Source organism: Cajanus cajan, chromosome 5, assembly GCF_000230855.2.
Source record: "Cajanus cajan strain Asha chromosome 5, NIPB_CcT2T_4, whole genome shotgun sequence".
In the NCBI taxonomy this organism is placed as follows: Eukaryota; Viridiplantae; Streptophyta; class Magnoliopsida; order Fabales; family Fabaceae; genus Cajanus; species Cajanus cajan.
Window position 1 is genome coordinate 47,478,353 of NC_138521.1, and position 18,135 is coordinate 47,496,487.

At 29.6% G+C, this 18,135-nt stretch overlaps 1 long non-coding RNA gene across 1 annotated transcript; it reads left to right on the forward strand.

Moving 5' to 3' along the window:
* Nucleotides 1-10,962: 10,962 nt before the first annotated feature.
* On the forward strand, nucleotides 10,963-12,890 carry LOC145958325 (uncharacterized). The gene is made up of 3 exons (XR_014434062.1): nucleotides 10,963-11,949; nucleotides 12,485-12,535; nucleotides 12,657-12,890. It is a non-coding gene; the product is annotated as an uncharacterized LOC145958325 (long non-coding RNA).
* Nucleotides 12,891-18,135: the final 5,245 nt, after the last annotated feature.

Below are 18,135 nucleotides of genomic sequence, written 5' to 3' on the forward strand. Positions count from 1 at the left end.
TTCATATTTTGCCTGTTTCTCATAGGGTTCCCACAGAAACCCACAGAGCACTCTAATTCATATCAAAACTTGTTTATTTTCAAGATTATATACATATTTACACTCAACAAATATCAAGAAACACAACAGAAAACTCAGAAGGTAAAACAGAAAACATTTAAAATTTGCCTCTTACAATTATCAATGCATTCCCTTAGGGTTTCCCATAGGAACCCATAGAAATCTTAATTCATACGATTAATTACATATAAGAAAACAATAGGCAAAACAGATACAATTAGGAAAAATCCCTCATACATAAGCATACAAAAAATGCAACAAACACAGGATTGGGGGCCAATCTCACTACCCAGCATACAATCCCACACCCAGAGCGAGGTTTCTCACTGCCCCTTACCTCGATAAGCAGGAGCCGAATCTTGTTGGTCACCCCCTCTAGGTTCCCCTTCGTCTTCAGAGAGAAAGGAGGAAGAAGATTAGAAAATGAAAAAATGAGTTTTAGAGATTGCAAAACGCTTTATTTATAGGCATCAGGTCGCGGCCAGAACGGCCCGTTCCGAATCCGGAACGGCCCGTTCTGGGCACTCGAAATAGGTACAAAAGCCTCTACCAGAACGGCCCGTTCCAAAACTAGAACGGCCCATTCTGGGGTTTCTGGAACGGCCCGTTTCAATGTGGAACGGCCCGTTCTGAGTCAAACTTTGTTCTTTTAAAATCACATCCGGAACGGCCCGTTCCTAAAGTGGAACGGCCCGTTCTGGGTTAAAATTTTACCCACGAATGCTTGATTTGGAACGGCCCGTTCCCAAAGTGGAACGGCCCGTTCCAGAGCTATGAAAATCCAAATTACTGATTAATAAATAAATAAATAAATAACGTATATATATATATATATATATCAAAATAAAATATCAATACAATTTAAAACATGATTTTCTTCAAATAATAATTATAACAAAAATATCATAATTAATAATATTATACAAAATAATTTTCATAAATGATTATTATTAAAAGCCTTTAAAAATTCAATCAAACTCATTTAATTAATCAAAATAATTATAAGGAAATAATCTTCATAAATACAAAAATAAATAATAATAATTTGTAGTATTAGTAGAAAAATTTGGGATGTTACAATTCTCCCCTCCTTTTAAAAATTTCGTCCCGAAATTACCTAAAGCAAATAAAAATGGATATGTCTCCTGCCTTAGACTTTCTAATGTTCCACTTTAGACTTTTGGAATACTACACACAAGTTCACAACTTCCTCTACTCCTCTCTTCACCTTAGACCACCACGCTTCCGCTACGCTACTCTCATGCATCCTCCTAAGGTCCTAATCCATCTAATAGCTCCTAAGTGAAATACTAAGAGTACTCTTATTGCCTTCTTCTAAGATCATCTTCCTTAATTCGGGATTATTAGACACATAGATTCTATCCCGAAACCACAAAACACCATTAACTTCCACTCGAAAAGGGTTATCTATACCCTTACCAATCCTCTCCACTTGGTTCACTAAGAAAGGATCTAACTCTTAGGCTCCTCTAATCTCATCCATTAATTCACTAGTCACCTTCGACATACTCAATTCAATGCTTCTAAGGGTAAGCTCACAAATCAAGCTTAAATCTCTAAACTCTACAATCAAATTTAACCTTTAAATCATCAAAATGATAGATGAAAGATCATCCTACTCAATGCATCTGTCACCACATTGCCTTTACCTAGATAGCAACTGAGATTAAAATCCTAGTCCTTAAGAAATTCCAACTATCTCTTTTGGTCAAAAGATATTTAAGACTCTAACAATCACTAAATACTTCAAGCTTAGAATCATATAGGTAGTGTCTCCAAATCTTAATGTAATATCATAACCACTAACTCATAGATAAGGTAGTTCCTCTCACGAATTTTCAATTGCCTAGAAACATAAGCTACTACCTTTCCTTCTTGCATTAACAATGCATCCAAATTCATCTTATAAGTACTACTATATACCACAAAAGGCTTAGTAAAATCCAATAATATTAACACTAGTCAATCTTGCCTTAAGAGTTGGAACTACTCTCATACTTAATATCCCACATAAAGAGAATACTCCTCCTAGTGAATGTAGTTAAGGGCAATGCTATCTTCGAAATTCCTTCAATAAATCTCCAATAATAATAAGCTAACCTCATAAAACTCTTATCTTCACTAACTGACTTAGATATCTCCCCACTTAAACACAACTTCTACTTGAGACAGATCCATGTTTACCTCAACTGGAATTTACAAGAACTAGAAAATTTATCTCATACAATAAAAAAATAAAATAAAATAAAATAAAATAAGATAAAATAAAATAGTAATACTTAGATAACTTAACATACAACCGTCTTGAATATATCTCCACCCTCAACTACAATATGATCATATCACACCCTAAGATCAATCTCACTAACCACACGACATTCACCAATTGATCCCTAAGATCATCTATCCACATATCAACATACATGCATATTAAATCATATTAGAATACCTACTTTAAACCTTCAAATATACCATCCATAAGCATGTACATGAACAACCCTTACCACATAGCATCATATAATCTTAAACAACCTCTCAATCCACATGAAAACACCTCAAAACATCTTAACAAAATCAATTCTTATCCTTGCATTGCCTACTAACCCAAAAACATTATTACAGCCTACTTCTCCTTTCAACAACTATCAAATAAAATAACACACAGAGAGTTCTACTCATCCAAATGATCTCAAACCTATCTCAAATGAAAGCTAAGAGAATAATCTACAACTCCTATGAAGACATAAGATTCTAAAAAGATCATCTTCTTAGCTAAAAATCTCAAAAACCGCAGCAGATATACTCAGCGCTTACAGCTATACCTTTGATCACCAAAGTAGCTATAACTAGAGTTCTAGACCTCCGTTTTACCTGATTCCAGTTCCATTGGAAAGATAACGTCCAAGGCTACAACTTTTGTGAAGACCATAAATTCTAAATCTGTCAATATGGTACTCATACTGGAACAACAAGACTGCAGCGAAAATATCCTCTACACCAAACAGCAATAGTATATCAATATATCTAAGCCCACAAAAATACCTCAACCCTTCCAAACTCACACCTCAACTTCATATTCAAGCTTTCCACTACAATCCTAAACCAAAACAACTCACATATTCAGTATAAAAGGCTTAGAAAATAAAATTCACATGCTACCTAAACCATAAAAGGTCAACATGCAACCATCAAACTCTAGAAATCATCAACACTTCAATCACTCCTTAAGAATACCAAAACTCCAATTCTCAATATACATCATCCTTAGATTCAATCGCTACAACTATAGCTTTAAAAAATTCCACCAATCGTAAACTCTTAATACACTAAAAACAATCAATGTCTTACCCAAGTCTAAGGCCTTAATAGTTCCTATAATATTAGCACAATATCTCGTCTACCACTACTCGCACATATGCTTGCAACACAAACGATATCACTCAACCACTACTTCTTCCGTAAGCAAGAAGTATCAAACAAATAAGCAATAATAAGAATGAAGAAGAGCGGTCATAATGGTATTAGCTAACACTATCATGACTATCATTCCTCTAATTACAAAATAACTTAACAATATCAAACTCAACAATATCAACACAAGAAGAACATCATCAACATCAAAGCAAAACATCATCATAGTACACAACAAACAAGACATAGTCAGAGTACACAACTGAATCATGATAAGTACATAACTTACGGCCGATTGGATCGACCTGCTCTGATACCACTTAATGTGACACCCTCTACCCCAACATACATATACAATAATTATAAACAAATAAAAATTTTCATCAATAAAAATCAAATTTCCAACCACGTAAGGGTAAAGAGTTCACATTCATAAACTTAATCCAAATAACATGCCAGTAAAATTACAAAGAAATAAAACTGAATTTTCCAAAATAATTTAATAAGAACATTTTAAACTAATCCTATCTATGTCCCGATGTCACATGTCCTATCAGAGCAAAACCCAACATAGAAGCCTAAGTTTCATCACCAACATCCTCAGCCTCACGCTGATGATCACCTGTATAACAGTCAAAACAGAACAACACGAGAAAAGGGAGTGAGAAACATCTCTCTCTGGCTCACAGTGTAGAAATATACGTCGAATAGCCAAACACAAACAAAATAAGTATAACATAGATAAATTAATAATAACATCACACTCATCCAAGACATAAACCATCACTTTATCATATAACATTAAGAATGCATATGCATGGACACAGACTACATATTATCATGCATGTGGCGCCAGTAAAACATCACATGGCATATTGCCACTAGCAATACACGAAGAGTAGTCTAGGAGTACATGCCGGGTCACACCCTCTGCGCACTCTCACTAGAAGGATATACTACCAGAGTCTCGTCGGGATAGCTAAGCCGCGCAAGATACATCCCATGCACACAATGGGCGAGACTGGGACTTCCAAACCGAGCTATCCCCAAGGACTAATCCCCAAAGCTTTTACACTAGGGGGCCTTCTCTGGCGGTGTATTCCATATCGTACCCTTAAAACACTTATGCAAATGATGCATGTCATTCAAGACTCTATGCATTCTCATATCCCATTATCATTTCTCATTCCCATATCACATTATCATGTCTCATTATCACTTTTCACATCATCTCATCATATTCACATAGTCATCACTTTTCACATCATCTCATCATATTCACATAATCATCATTTTTCACATCATCTCATCATATTCACATAGTGCCTACAGAGCACTCAAAATCATATCAAAATTGATCTATTTTCAAAAATAAACGCATATTTATATATCTCATTCAACAAGGAATACATCAGAACAATCAGAAAGCAAAACAGAAAATATTCATATTTTATCTGTTTCTCATAGGGTTCCCACAGGAACCCACAGAGCACTCTAATTCATATCAAAACTTGTTTATTTTCAAGATTATATACATATTTACACTCAACAAATATCAAGAAACACAACAGAAAAATCAGAAGGTAAAACAGAAAACATTTAAAATTTTCCTCTTACAATTATCAATGCATTCCCTTAGAGTTTCCCATAGGAACCCATAGAAATCTTAATTCATACGATTAATTACATATAAGAAAACAATAGGCAAAACAGATACAATTAGGAAAAATCCCTCATACATAAGCGTACAAAAAATGCAACAAATCCAGGATTGGGGGCCAATCCCACTACCCAGCATACAATCCCACACCCAGAGCGAGGTTTCTCACTCCCCCCCCTTACCTCGATAAGCAGGAGCCGAATCTTGTTGGTCGCCCCCTCTAGGTTCCCCTTCGTCTTCAGAGAGAAAGGAGGAAGAAGATTAGAAAATGAAAAAATGAGTTTTAGAGAGTGCAAAACGCTTTATTTCACTACTAGAAAAATTCATATTTGTGACGAATTTTGTGACGGAAAAAATAGCATCGCTAATAGTGACGGATTTTGTGAGGGAATTTTAAGTTTTGTGACGGACTAGAATTTATTGACTTTTGTGACGGATTTTGTGATGGAATATATTCCGTCTCTAAAAATCCGTCACAAATTTCGTCACTGAATCAAAAAAAAAAAATTTGTGACGGATTTTGTGACGGAAATATTTTCGTCTCTAAAAATCCGTCACAAATTTCATCGCTAAATAAAAAAAAATGTTTGTGACGGATTTTGTGACGGAATGAATTTCGTCTCTAAAAAATCCGTCACAAAGTTCGTCACTAAAATAAAAAAATTTAGTGACGGATTTTTCCCTCTGAAAATTCCGTCACAAATAGGTTAAAATATTTTGTGAAAAATTTGTGACAAATTGTTTCCTCTCAAAATATTAAATTTTATTTATGAAACTTTTATATTTAAGAATTATGCATAATTAAAGAAAATATGTTAAATTTTTTTTAAAAAAATAATAAAATTAAAAATATTTTATTTCATTAAAGGACTGAAAAAATTATGAAATTCATTTAATTAAATAAAAAATTGTCAATTTTGAACATAAGAAACTAAGACATTCATTAAAAATATTTAAAAAAAAACTTGTGAAATTAAAAAAAAAAGAATATTAATTTAATTTTGGCTTAATTACATTTTTGATCCCTCAAGTATTGTAATTGTGCAATTTTGATCCCTAAGATTTTAATTGGATAATTTTAGTCCCTAAAGGATTGTAATTGTGCAATTTTAGTCGTTTAATTTTTAATTGAACAATTATAGTCCCTCAAAAATCATAATTGTGCAATTTGAATCTCTCCCATTAAAAATTTAATAATTTTAAAATTTTAATATATATATATATATATTTAATAATAATAATAATAATTTAAAATTATACAATTATTTGCTTATTTAAGTTAACATATACTATAATTTTTATTAATGTAACAAATGATATATATTTATTATTACTAAATAAATAAAATTTATATATTATTAATAATTTAATATTGCTAATAAATTAATATCAATAATATTTTTAGTATATTTATAGATAAATTGATAATTTGATAAATATAAGTTAGTATATATTAATATACTTTTACAAAAATATAAATATAGTAGATATATAAGATATGTATATTTATATTTTTGTAAAAGTATATTAATATGTAATAAGTTATATTTATCAAATTATTAATTTGTATAAATATACAACAGAACAATCAAAAAGCAAAATATAAACTTATATAGTTTATTTGTTTCTCTCAGGTTCTCTTAAGAACCCACAGAGTACTCTAATCCATACAATAAACATCTTACTCATATAATTGTCTCTTACAATTGCATTCCTTTATGGTGTGTTTGGATGAGTAATTTTACAAATTCAAGGAATTTGAAATTCTTGATATTTGAATTACTTTGATTTCAATTTCTATCATTGTTAAAATATTTTGTTTGGATAAGTCAATTCAATTTTTTTTAAATTTTAAATTGTTAATTTGGATATGATAATATGATTCTATCATGATAAAATTGCTTTTAAAAGGATATTTATATGTTGAGATTTTTAAATAAAATTTTATAAAAAAAATGTTAACCAATTTTTAAATATTTAATAATTTTGAAAATTAATTTAGTTAATATTTAATAATTTTTAAAGTATTTTTGAATATTCAATAATTAAAAATATGAAGATATAAGATAAAATATATAAGTGAAATAAGGGAAAAAAATATGAGGAATTTCAAATTCTTACATTTTTGGGAGAATTTGAAATTCTACTATTTCAAAGAATTTCACAAATGCTTGGAATTGAAATCAAAAGATTAAATTTTTATTTGGGTTTTCTTTCATGAGGAAGAAGACGAACTGCACGAATATAAGTGCAGATGCGCCGAGTAATCGATTACATTAATATGGTAATCGATTACCCCTTTTCAGATTCTGTGCATTTTGCCCCTGGTAATCGATTACACTACTCTGTAATCGATTACATATATCAGAACAAGCAAACACGCACCGGTAATCGATTACATGACCATGGTAGGCCACTAAACCAAAAGCAACTGATAGTCAGGGCGCAACTGTTTTTACTTAAGAGCGTAGAAGCCCAAGTTTGAGAACGGCCCGTTTTGGGCTACTTAAAAATCAAAATATTACAAAAATTAATTTTCATAAATATTCATTATTAAAATACTAATAATTATTAAAAACCTTTAAAATATTCTATAAAAGTCATTAAAATAACTATAAGAAGATAATGTCCACAAATATAAAATAAATAATAATTAACTAATTTATTTATTTATTAAAAAATATCTTTCTAATTTCATAATTTTTAATTTTATATATTTCAAAAGTATTAATTTAGTTATTTATTGAAAAATATAAAATAAATAATATATATATATATATATTTCAAAAGTTGAAATGAAATAAGAGATCAAACATGTTTAATTCAAATCAAAACTCATCTATTTGTGAAATTAAATAGATATTCATACATCTCATGCAACAAGGAATACAACAGAACAATCAAAAAGCAAAATATAAACTTGTATAGTTTGTTTGTTTCTCTCATGGTTCTCTTAAGAACCCACAGAGCACTTTAATCCATACAATAAACATCTGACTCATATAATTGTCTCTTACAATTACAAATGCATTCCCTTAGGTTTCTCATAGGAACCATAGAGATATTAAAATTATACATTTATATTTAAATATAAGAAAAATAACAAAAGAAGCATGTATATCCAGAACGGCCCGTTCTGGAATCACATTTTAAGGTACAACAGCCATGTCTGGAACAAGTTTAATATTGATTAAAAGATAAATAAAAGTATACAAATTTTTAGACTTATAAATTTCACTTTATTATATAAATCAACAAGTTTAATATTTAAAAAGATAAATAAAAGTATATATAAATTCAATATATTATTGTAAATTTAATATCTATACTAATATATAAAGGGAATATAATTTTCAGTAACTACTTTGGTCTCCATTTTTTTTTGGACCATTATACCCTTTTATGTTAAAAAGTTAGAAAATTTTTTTTTAATCAAATTTAAGAATTTGAAACTAATAAATCATTTTTACAATAATTACTTTTACTTTTTATTTTTACATGAATTATTTTATCCTTTATTTATCTTTTAATAACTACTTTTTTATGAGTAATTTTTTATTTTTTTTCTTTTACTTTTTTTTAATACAATGCAGACACGAAGTGCCTTTTTCTTGCTAGTAATTATAATAATAATTATTTTATTATCTTTATATTTAATTTATTGTAAAATAATTAAATTATTTTATTATCTTTATATTTGATTACTTTGTACGTTTATTAATTTTTGTATGTGAGTAGAGTAAATTACATTATTTTTAAAAAAATATTGTGTTTTTTGTTATATATTTATGTTAAGATAATTCTATAAGATATAGTTTAGATATACTAGTTTATCCTCTCCTAATTTCTAGTTTAGTTTCCTTAGTACTTGAATCCGAATGATTTTCATGTTATTGAATTGATGGATACAATAAAATAAATAGACATAAAACATAATCAATCCCTAAAGTTTAGGAATTTAGATAAAACTGACTAAGGAAACTAAACAATAAATTAAGAGAGTATAAACTAGTATATCTAAACTATATCTTATAGAATTATCTTAACAATTTATATTTTTTATAATATAAATATATTTAAACAAAGAATTTAATTGTTTCGGTAATAAAAAATTCATACGTAAAACTTAAATTCAATATATAATTTAAATAAAATTAGGTATATACATACTAAATCAATTATTCATCTTTCGATATAATACTTGATTTCTTTTGGTTATGATATTTTAATATATTTTATTTAAAATATCAATTAACATATTTTATTATTATTATTATTTAATTTATTGTAAAATAATTAAAATATTTAATTTAACATCATTAAAAAAATAACCATTATAAAATTTATTTTTTTAGTTTAATTATTTATTATAATACTTTTTAGTTACTGTATTAACCAAAAAAATATTTTTAATTAAAATATATTTTTGAATTTTAGTTAATTCATTATCATTCACTCACTTTATTAAAAAGTGATAAAATTTAATTAATTTAATAAAATAAAAACTTTAAAATAAATATCTAAAATCTTTAACAATTTCTTAAATACAAATATTTAATTAATTAATTTTAATATATACTAAATTTAATATTATAAAATTTATAAATATTTTAGTTATAATTTTTATTATCTTTTGAATTAATATTGGATTTCTTTTGATTATGAAAGATAGTAAATAAAATTTAAAATCTGAATGAGTTTGTTTGATAAAAATATTTAATTAATTTTAATATAATAAATTTAATATCAAAATATTTACCTAGATTTGAGTTATGATTTTTATAATCTTTTGATTTAATATTGGATTTTATTTATTATAAAACATAATAAATAAAATCTAAAATCTGTTAAACGAATCCACACTCTCTCTTGCCCTAGCAGACCTCTTTCTCTTCTCTGTTAAACGAATCCACACTCCCTCGCCGGCCACCACAGCTCCTTCTCGGTTTAACCATTCTAACAGTCCCTCACCCGGCCACCACACCTCTTTTTGTGTTAAACCGTTCCAACAGTCTCTCGCCGGCCACCACACCTCCAGCTGTGTTAAATCATTTAGAGAGAATATTAATATGACAGGTATTACTCGATCTTGTGTTTTTGTTAGAAGATTTTATGTAGTTATTTAGAGAGAATATAATTTTTTTATATCCAAAGAAAAAGTGTTGTACATAAAACTTTAAAATTTTGTTAAAATTTCAAAATTGAACTATTATTATTGTTATTATAAATATATTATTATTTTAAATTTGAAATACTACTATTTTGCATTTAAATTAAATTATATTAATCATTATTTTCAAGTTTAAATTCAAAATATTATTTATATAATTTAATTAATAAAAATATAAGGTACTAATTTTAAAAATAATTATATTTTAAAGATATTTATTTCATATTATTTATAGGAGTTAAAATGGTAGTTTTTTTTTTAAATAAAAAATATATTTTTAATAATATAATTTTTAAATTTTTTTTTTTATTTTTGTAATGATAATTTTTTTTTTCATTTCCCTCTCACTTATCTTTTGGTTTCCCTCTCTCACCAAACCCTAAGCCCCTTCCTTCATTCCGCGAACCCAACCCCCTTCTTCCTCCGCCACATCACTCAAACCCTCCCCTCCTTCTCTCCCTCCGACTCCCTCGCCTTCCCCAACCAAGAGCTTTCCCAGACCGCCACCCCCCTCCCTTCGCGCCCTCTCTACACGCGCCACCACCTCCTCCCTCAACGACCCCAACCCCAACTGGTCCAACCGCCCCCCCAAGGAAACCATCCTCCTCGACGGCTATGCCTTCATCGAAGAGATGCGCCGCGAGGAAGGTCACGCCGCTGTGAACTGTTCAATGGCAAAGCGGAAGAAACCATGCTATGTTCGCTTTTCTTTTTTTTTCTTTTTCTTATAGGTGAATGAAGTGATGGTTTTAATCTGTTGGTATTTTTAGAAGCTTGAATGGAATTTGTGACTTTAGCTTCGGTTTTCCGTTATTGTGTTGTGCAGATGAGTAATTTCACGAAGGAGGAGTTTGTGCATATTCTGCGTTGACAGAGCACTGGCTTTTCGAGGGGAAGCTCAAAATACAGGGGAGTTACTCTTCATAAACGCTATTTTACTTGGGTTGGTTTCGTTCGTGATGAATCAAAGTTCAGTTTTTAAGTTGGCCATGGTTTATTGCTTGCCTGCAGGTATATATATCTGGGGCTATTTGACAGCGAGTTAGAGGCTGCCACTAGTGCAAAAATAGCTTTTAAGTTGGCCATGGTTTATTGCTTGCCTGCAGGTATATACTTCTGAATTTAGGTTTATGCACCGGTGTGGGTTTGAATGTGGTTCTTGATTTCTGGAAGAGATGGAGAACGCAAACAAGTCGATAATAAGTCAAATGTTCCTCTTACGCAAATGTGTGTGCGTGTGTTTATTTTACTATTGGTTTCAACTTTCAAACACCTCACGAGATAAGTGAAGATAACTCTACTAGATGTTAATTCACCTTCCACGTAGAACCTTGCTAGAGAAGTGTTTGAAATTGAAGCAGGCCTATGGGTTTAAAATTGTTGATTGATGTCCTTAAGAATGTGGTGACTTATCGAAGTTAGGCTAAAAAATATTAAGATGTTTGCCTCCACGTCTCTTTCAGTGTTTTATTTTTAATATATTTATTTTAGCTCAAATATTGTCTTATGTTTTGCAGGTCTTTTCACTTCAAGATGGACCAGGGCATAATGTGTGCAGAAACTTAAGAGTTCCAATCACTGTCATTAGAACTTGTGATAAGCGCAACAACTCTGTAGACTGGCTAAAGTATGATTGTTGTTATAGTTTTTACTTCTGGACTAAGAGCATTTTGCATGGTTTTAATAATTGGAATGTCTAGAAATCTGAACCAACTATTTGGTAACTGATAAAATGACGGTCTGTTTAATCCTTTCAAGCTTTATATATCTTTTCTACTTTGTTGTTGATGCACCTTCTATAACTTCTGGTTTTTAGGTATACTGAAGTTAATCATCGGAAAATTGCAGTAAAATAATTTGTTTTTATATGGCTAGATTACAATATTGATTAATTCTCTATCCTTTACTCAGTTATGTTTATTTTCAGTTTGAGAAAAAAAATGTTATTTGATTCTCTTAATCATTACGTTCAGTTTGTCTTTTTAATGATGTGAATTAATCCTTATAATATTTGAACATTGAAAATAGTATATCTGAATTCACGTGAATTCACTTTGACTTGTTTCTTAATTTGTTGCCGACTAAGAAAATGTTATTGTTTTGATCGGATTAGCAAATTCTGATTGCAACTGATAAGAATTATTCTATCTTTTTTTTTTCAGCTATGATGGTATAATTGTGAGCTCTCTGGAAGCCAAGGGTGCCTTTTCTTGGTATGATACTTGACTTTTTTTAACCTGAATCCTTTCTGATTTTGCACCTATAATTTGTGTTTGAGGTTTTTTGTCATGAATATCCGTATTCAAGTAGCACATATGATTTTAGTTCTTACAGTTTTTTGCAGGAGCCTTTCAAGTCTATCCCTCTTATATGGATCCTTCATGAAAATGCTCTTGCTTATCGATCAAGGAAATATGCCGCTAATGGGCAGATTGAACTTTTTGAATGATTGGAGAAGAGTTTTTAATCGTTCAACAGTAGTTGTTTTTCCAAACTATGCCTTGCCGGTAATATGTATGGGACAAATTATTTATTTAATGTTTTTCCACTAATCTTACATATTTCCTTCAAATCATAATTTCAGGAATCATAAGAACGAATCAGGAAACTCAAGTTTTCTTTGGGAGAGAATGTTTTCAGGATGTTGGTTCCAGTGCAAAAGGTTGGTAGTATCATTGGTCGAAAGGGCAAGTTTATAAAAAAAATTACAGGAGAGAGTAAGGCGCGGATTAAAATTCTTGATGGCCCACCTGGAATCTCAGAAAAAGAAGTGAGTTTCAATTTCCCTGTTATTTTATGCAGTAAGGATGACATTGGATATATATCATTGTCTATTTGTCATGCTTATTTATTTGATCTCCTTGGTTCTTTGAATACAATTCGGTCTATTTTAACTTCCCTGTTTTTGATACTTTTTAGTTTTCATCATCTCTTATTTAGTATTTTTGAATTCTTTTTCTTTGATGATTTTGAAAGGTAATGGTTTCTGCAAAAGAAGAGCCAGATCGCCCCATACCGCCTGCTGTTGATGGTTTGTTAAGGTTCCATAAGCAAGTTATCAATGTAGACCGTGACCTTGGGGATAGCACTTTGGCTACTGCACGTTCAGTTGTTACCAGGCTTCTAGTGGCAGATACACAAGCAGGAAGCTTGATTGGGAAGCAGGGTGCAACCATAAAAGCTTGATTTGAAAGTGAGACTTTTCTTTAACTTAATATGATTTTGCTTTCTGGTATCTTTCTGCAATCAACAGATCATTGCTAGTGTTGGCCTTGCTAGAAGACCATCATCTTGCATTTCTTATGAAGCACCTTTCTCTTCGTTGGCCTTTAGAGATGATGGTTGGATGCTGGCTGCTGGAACTAGCAATGGGCGTGTGGCATTCTATGATATTTGTTGTGCACAAATATGTTATATATGTATGATCCCAGATGGGGAAAGTAGGCATTATAATCTATACAAGATAATGCCTTCTTAGCAATTCCCCTAATGCTTTATATATGTATGATGTTGATAGCAAGGTACCTTATTTATGTTTGTTAATATGTATGATGTATAAAATTTATGAAGATCTCCCTTCCATAATTCATTGAACACTAGATTTATATATTTGTTGTGCACAAATATGTTAAGAAAAAGGGGTATTGGAATTTATGTTGATGAGTAACGTATAAATATTTACTAAGAAGGTTCTTTTGGTCTGTTATGACCTACAACTAATACATGTTTCCTAATTTTTTTTGCTCACTTGACTTGATCTTTTCATTTGACTAGTGATTCTAGATATGTAACTATGTTCTAATGAGACAGAGGGAGTACTGTGATTGGTGATATTTTGGCACAGAGTGAGGTTTTTAAACCTATAGTAGTGTGATTGCTGTGTTCTTGTTAATTTCTGGTCACATTGCGCTATATTGTATTTACTTGGATGTTTTTAAACACTAACTACATTGGATTTCTTTTAAGTGGCTTTGGTTATCCTTTTGAATTGGCTCTACTATCCCTTGCTTTTAATTTGATTCCCTGCTTTTTAGAATTGTTATATTTTGGGTTTCTGATTTCAATATTGCTTTAGCTGAACCTTATTTTGATATTTTGCTCTGGTAATCGATTACAAGAAATGGGTAATCGATTACCAGAGAACCTTTTAATAAGTAAATTTCGAACATATGATGTCTGGTAATCGATTACATGTATAGGTAATCGATTACCAGACTCTTAAAAACAATGGTTTCCTCAGATTTAGTCATCAACAGTTAGTGAGGGATTCATCCCAGTTTGTGACGGATTTAATCCCTCACAAATTGCGAGGGATTTAATCCCTCGCAAATTGTGACGGATTCTACTTAATTAAAGTCATCACAGTTTGTCACGGATTTAATCCCTCACAAATTGCGAGGGATTTAATCCCTCGCAAATTGTGACGGATTCTACTTAATTAGAGTCATCACAGTTTGTGACGGATTTAATCCCTCACAAATTGCGACGGATTTTTATTAATTTCTAAACATTTATTGTTACAAATTAGTGACGGAAATTATATTGTTTGTGACGCCTTAATTCCGTCACTAATTGTGACGGAGAAAATAATCCGTCACTAAATATTTTGTGACGCCAAATTTTGTGACGGAATCATTTCCGTCACAAATTCCGTCACTAACTTATTTGTGACGGATTTTATGAAGTTTAGTGACGGATTTTTTCCCTCTCTAATTTTAATTTTTCTAGTAGTGTTTATAGGCATCAGGTCGCGGCCAGAACGGCCCGTTCCGAATTCGGAACGGCCCGTTCTGGGCACACGGAATAGGTACAAAAGCCTCTACCAGAACGGCCCGTTCCAAAACCAGAACGGCCCGTTCTGGGGTTTCTAGAACGGCCCGTTTCAATTTGGAACGGCCCGTTTCAATTTGGAACGGCCCGTTCTGAGTCAAACTTTGTTCTTTTAAAATCACATCCGGAACGGCCCGTTCCTAAAGTGGAACGGCCCGTTCTGGGTTAAAATTTTACCCACGAATGCTTGATTTGGAACGGCCCGTTCCCAAAGTGGAACGGCCCGTTCCAGAGCTATGAAAATCCAAATTACTGATTAATAAATAAATAAATAAATAACGTATATATATATATATCAAAATAAAATATCAATACAATTTAAAACATGATTTTCTTCAAATAATAATTATAACAAAAATATCATAATTAATAATATTATACAAAATAATTTTCATAAATGATTATTATTAAAAACCTTTAAAAATTCAATCAAACTCATTTAATTAATCAAAATAATTATAAGGAAATAATCTTTATAAATACAAAAATAAATAATAATAATTTGTAGTATTAGTAGAAAAATTTGGGATGTTACAAGGGCAATTGACACAAATCGTCCAACAGGGCAGCAAAATCTAGTTGAATGGACCAAGCCTCTTCTTTCTTCCAAGAAAAAGTTGAAAACAATTATGGATGCTAAAATAGAGGGTCAATATTCACCCAAGGCAGCAATGCAAGCAGCACAACTTACTCTAAAATGCCTACAACCTGGTCCTAACCAACGTCCTTCTATGCAAAATGTACTCGAGGAATTGGTAGGCATTGAAGCCATCCATCCATAAAACTCCAAGTAATCTGAAACCAACAATTCTCACCATCCTCCTCAGCACTGTGTTGTAAGAGTAATCTGGTCTAAAGAATAAATTGTTTGATCGGTCGCTTAAAATATGTTATTTTGTTCCCCTTTTTACTAGTGCTGGTTGGAGGGGAGATAATTTCACAAGGCTTTTACATGTATGTTTTTTTTTTTTTTGAATTATTTACATTTTTAAGTGGGAAAGTATTTTGCACGTTAGATAAGGGAACATTGTTTTGATGCTAATATGTCATTTTAATAAGACTTTTTTTTCTTTCAAAAAAAAAAAATGGAAAGTTGATTGGCTATACTAATAAGTGGACGTCAATCAATGTAATATATATATATATATATATATATATATATATATATATATATATATATATATAAATAAGGAGAGATCCATTTACTTCAAAAATAAATTATTTAGATTTATTTCGTTTAATAACTCATATTTTACATTAAATTTTAATGATCAAATTGTTGAATTTAAAAGTTCTTATAGATTAGGTCTAAATTTGTTTTAAAAATTTAAAAATCTTTTGATATTTCATTTCATTAATTCAAATTAATGGATAATTATAAAATTATTTTATATATTGATTTGAATTAATGAAATGAAATATCAAATGGTCTTAAAAAATTTTAAAAATTTGAAGACTTGGTCTATGCATTAAGAACTTTAAATTCAACGGTTGAATATTTGAAATTTGATTTAGAGTATAAGTTATTGAATAAAGTAATTCTCGATAAACTTTCATCTTGTAATAAACAAATTTATCCTCTCTTTATATATTTTATTGTGTACACAACAAATATATAATTATAAATGTATTGGTTATAAATACTAGCATAAAAAGTATTTTGTGCTTGCGTGCATTTTAAAAAAAATAAATATAAAATTAAGTAAGATTTAATAATAATTTATAATTAGTAATCAGAAGTTTTGATAATTTTTAGATAGTTATAAAAAGTAAAATATTATATAATATAGAAGTTAGAAGGATAAAATTATCCAGAATTTATATACACAAAAAACATGATATATCATTTATTATTAGTATAGATTTAAATTAAAAAAGAGACAAAAGTTTATTAGTCTTGCATAATTATATTTAATATAATTAAAATATTTTTAGAACAATATAATTAGATTTAGGGGTAGCCATTGGTTAAATTGAGTTGAATTTCAAATATATCTATATTCAAATTGATTAACTTTAATTAGTTAGAATTGATTTGATATTTTTATTATTTTCTCTTTAATCTTAATCAATTCAATTAAATTATATTTATATTGGTTTGGCTGAATAATATTCCCCACTCTCCCTTCTTTAAAAAAAGAAAAAGAAGTGTTAATTTTTCTCATTAAGACATTCAATGATTCAAATATAACTACAAAATAAATACCATTCAAATGATAAATATATTAAAAAATTAACAAATTGAATTATTGAATTATGGGTGAATTGAAAGGGCTAATTCAACTCAGCTCAATTTAAATCCATTTGTCATACTAGTTAAATAAGCTGATTTAGAATTGAACCAAGACCCATACAATTTCTTTTCCCTATCTCAGTCCAACCTAGAATCTGTGATAAGAGTGAATTATCTCATAAATTAAGTAAGTTGGGTTACAATTGAACAAAGAGTGATACACTTTTATTTTATTTTATTTTTTCTATCTCAACCTAATATGTGATAAGGGTGAATTAGCTCACCCAGTTTTCACTCCTTATGACACCTCTAGTACAATCTAAAGTTAAACTTCGCACTCTAATACGACTTATGACACCTCTAATATTTGATTCTCTTATTATATATATCCCAATCCATTGTTGTGCTTGTTATATTTTTTACTTTTTAATTGTTTTACTGCAAGCATTTTTTTTTTATTTTCGTCCGGTGAGATTTAGAGAAAGATTATTAAAAAAAAAATTTCTATGGGGAGTCGTTTTGAAAAAAAACAGTCTTTTCCTTTTTCTTTAATAATAATAAACTAGAAAAAATGTTATTGAAATTATCGAAAGTGAATCCGAATTAGGAAAACGGTATCATATTATTTTTAGAAAAAAAATATCATATTAGGATCTAAATTAAGAAATTGTAAAAAAAATTTCTGAAAATATAAATTGACAGTTACATTAATCCAAAATAAAATAAAAAGTGTAATTAAAATATTAATAT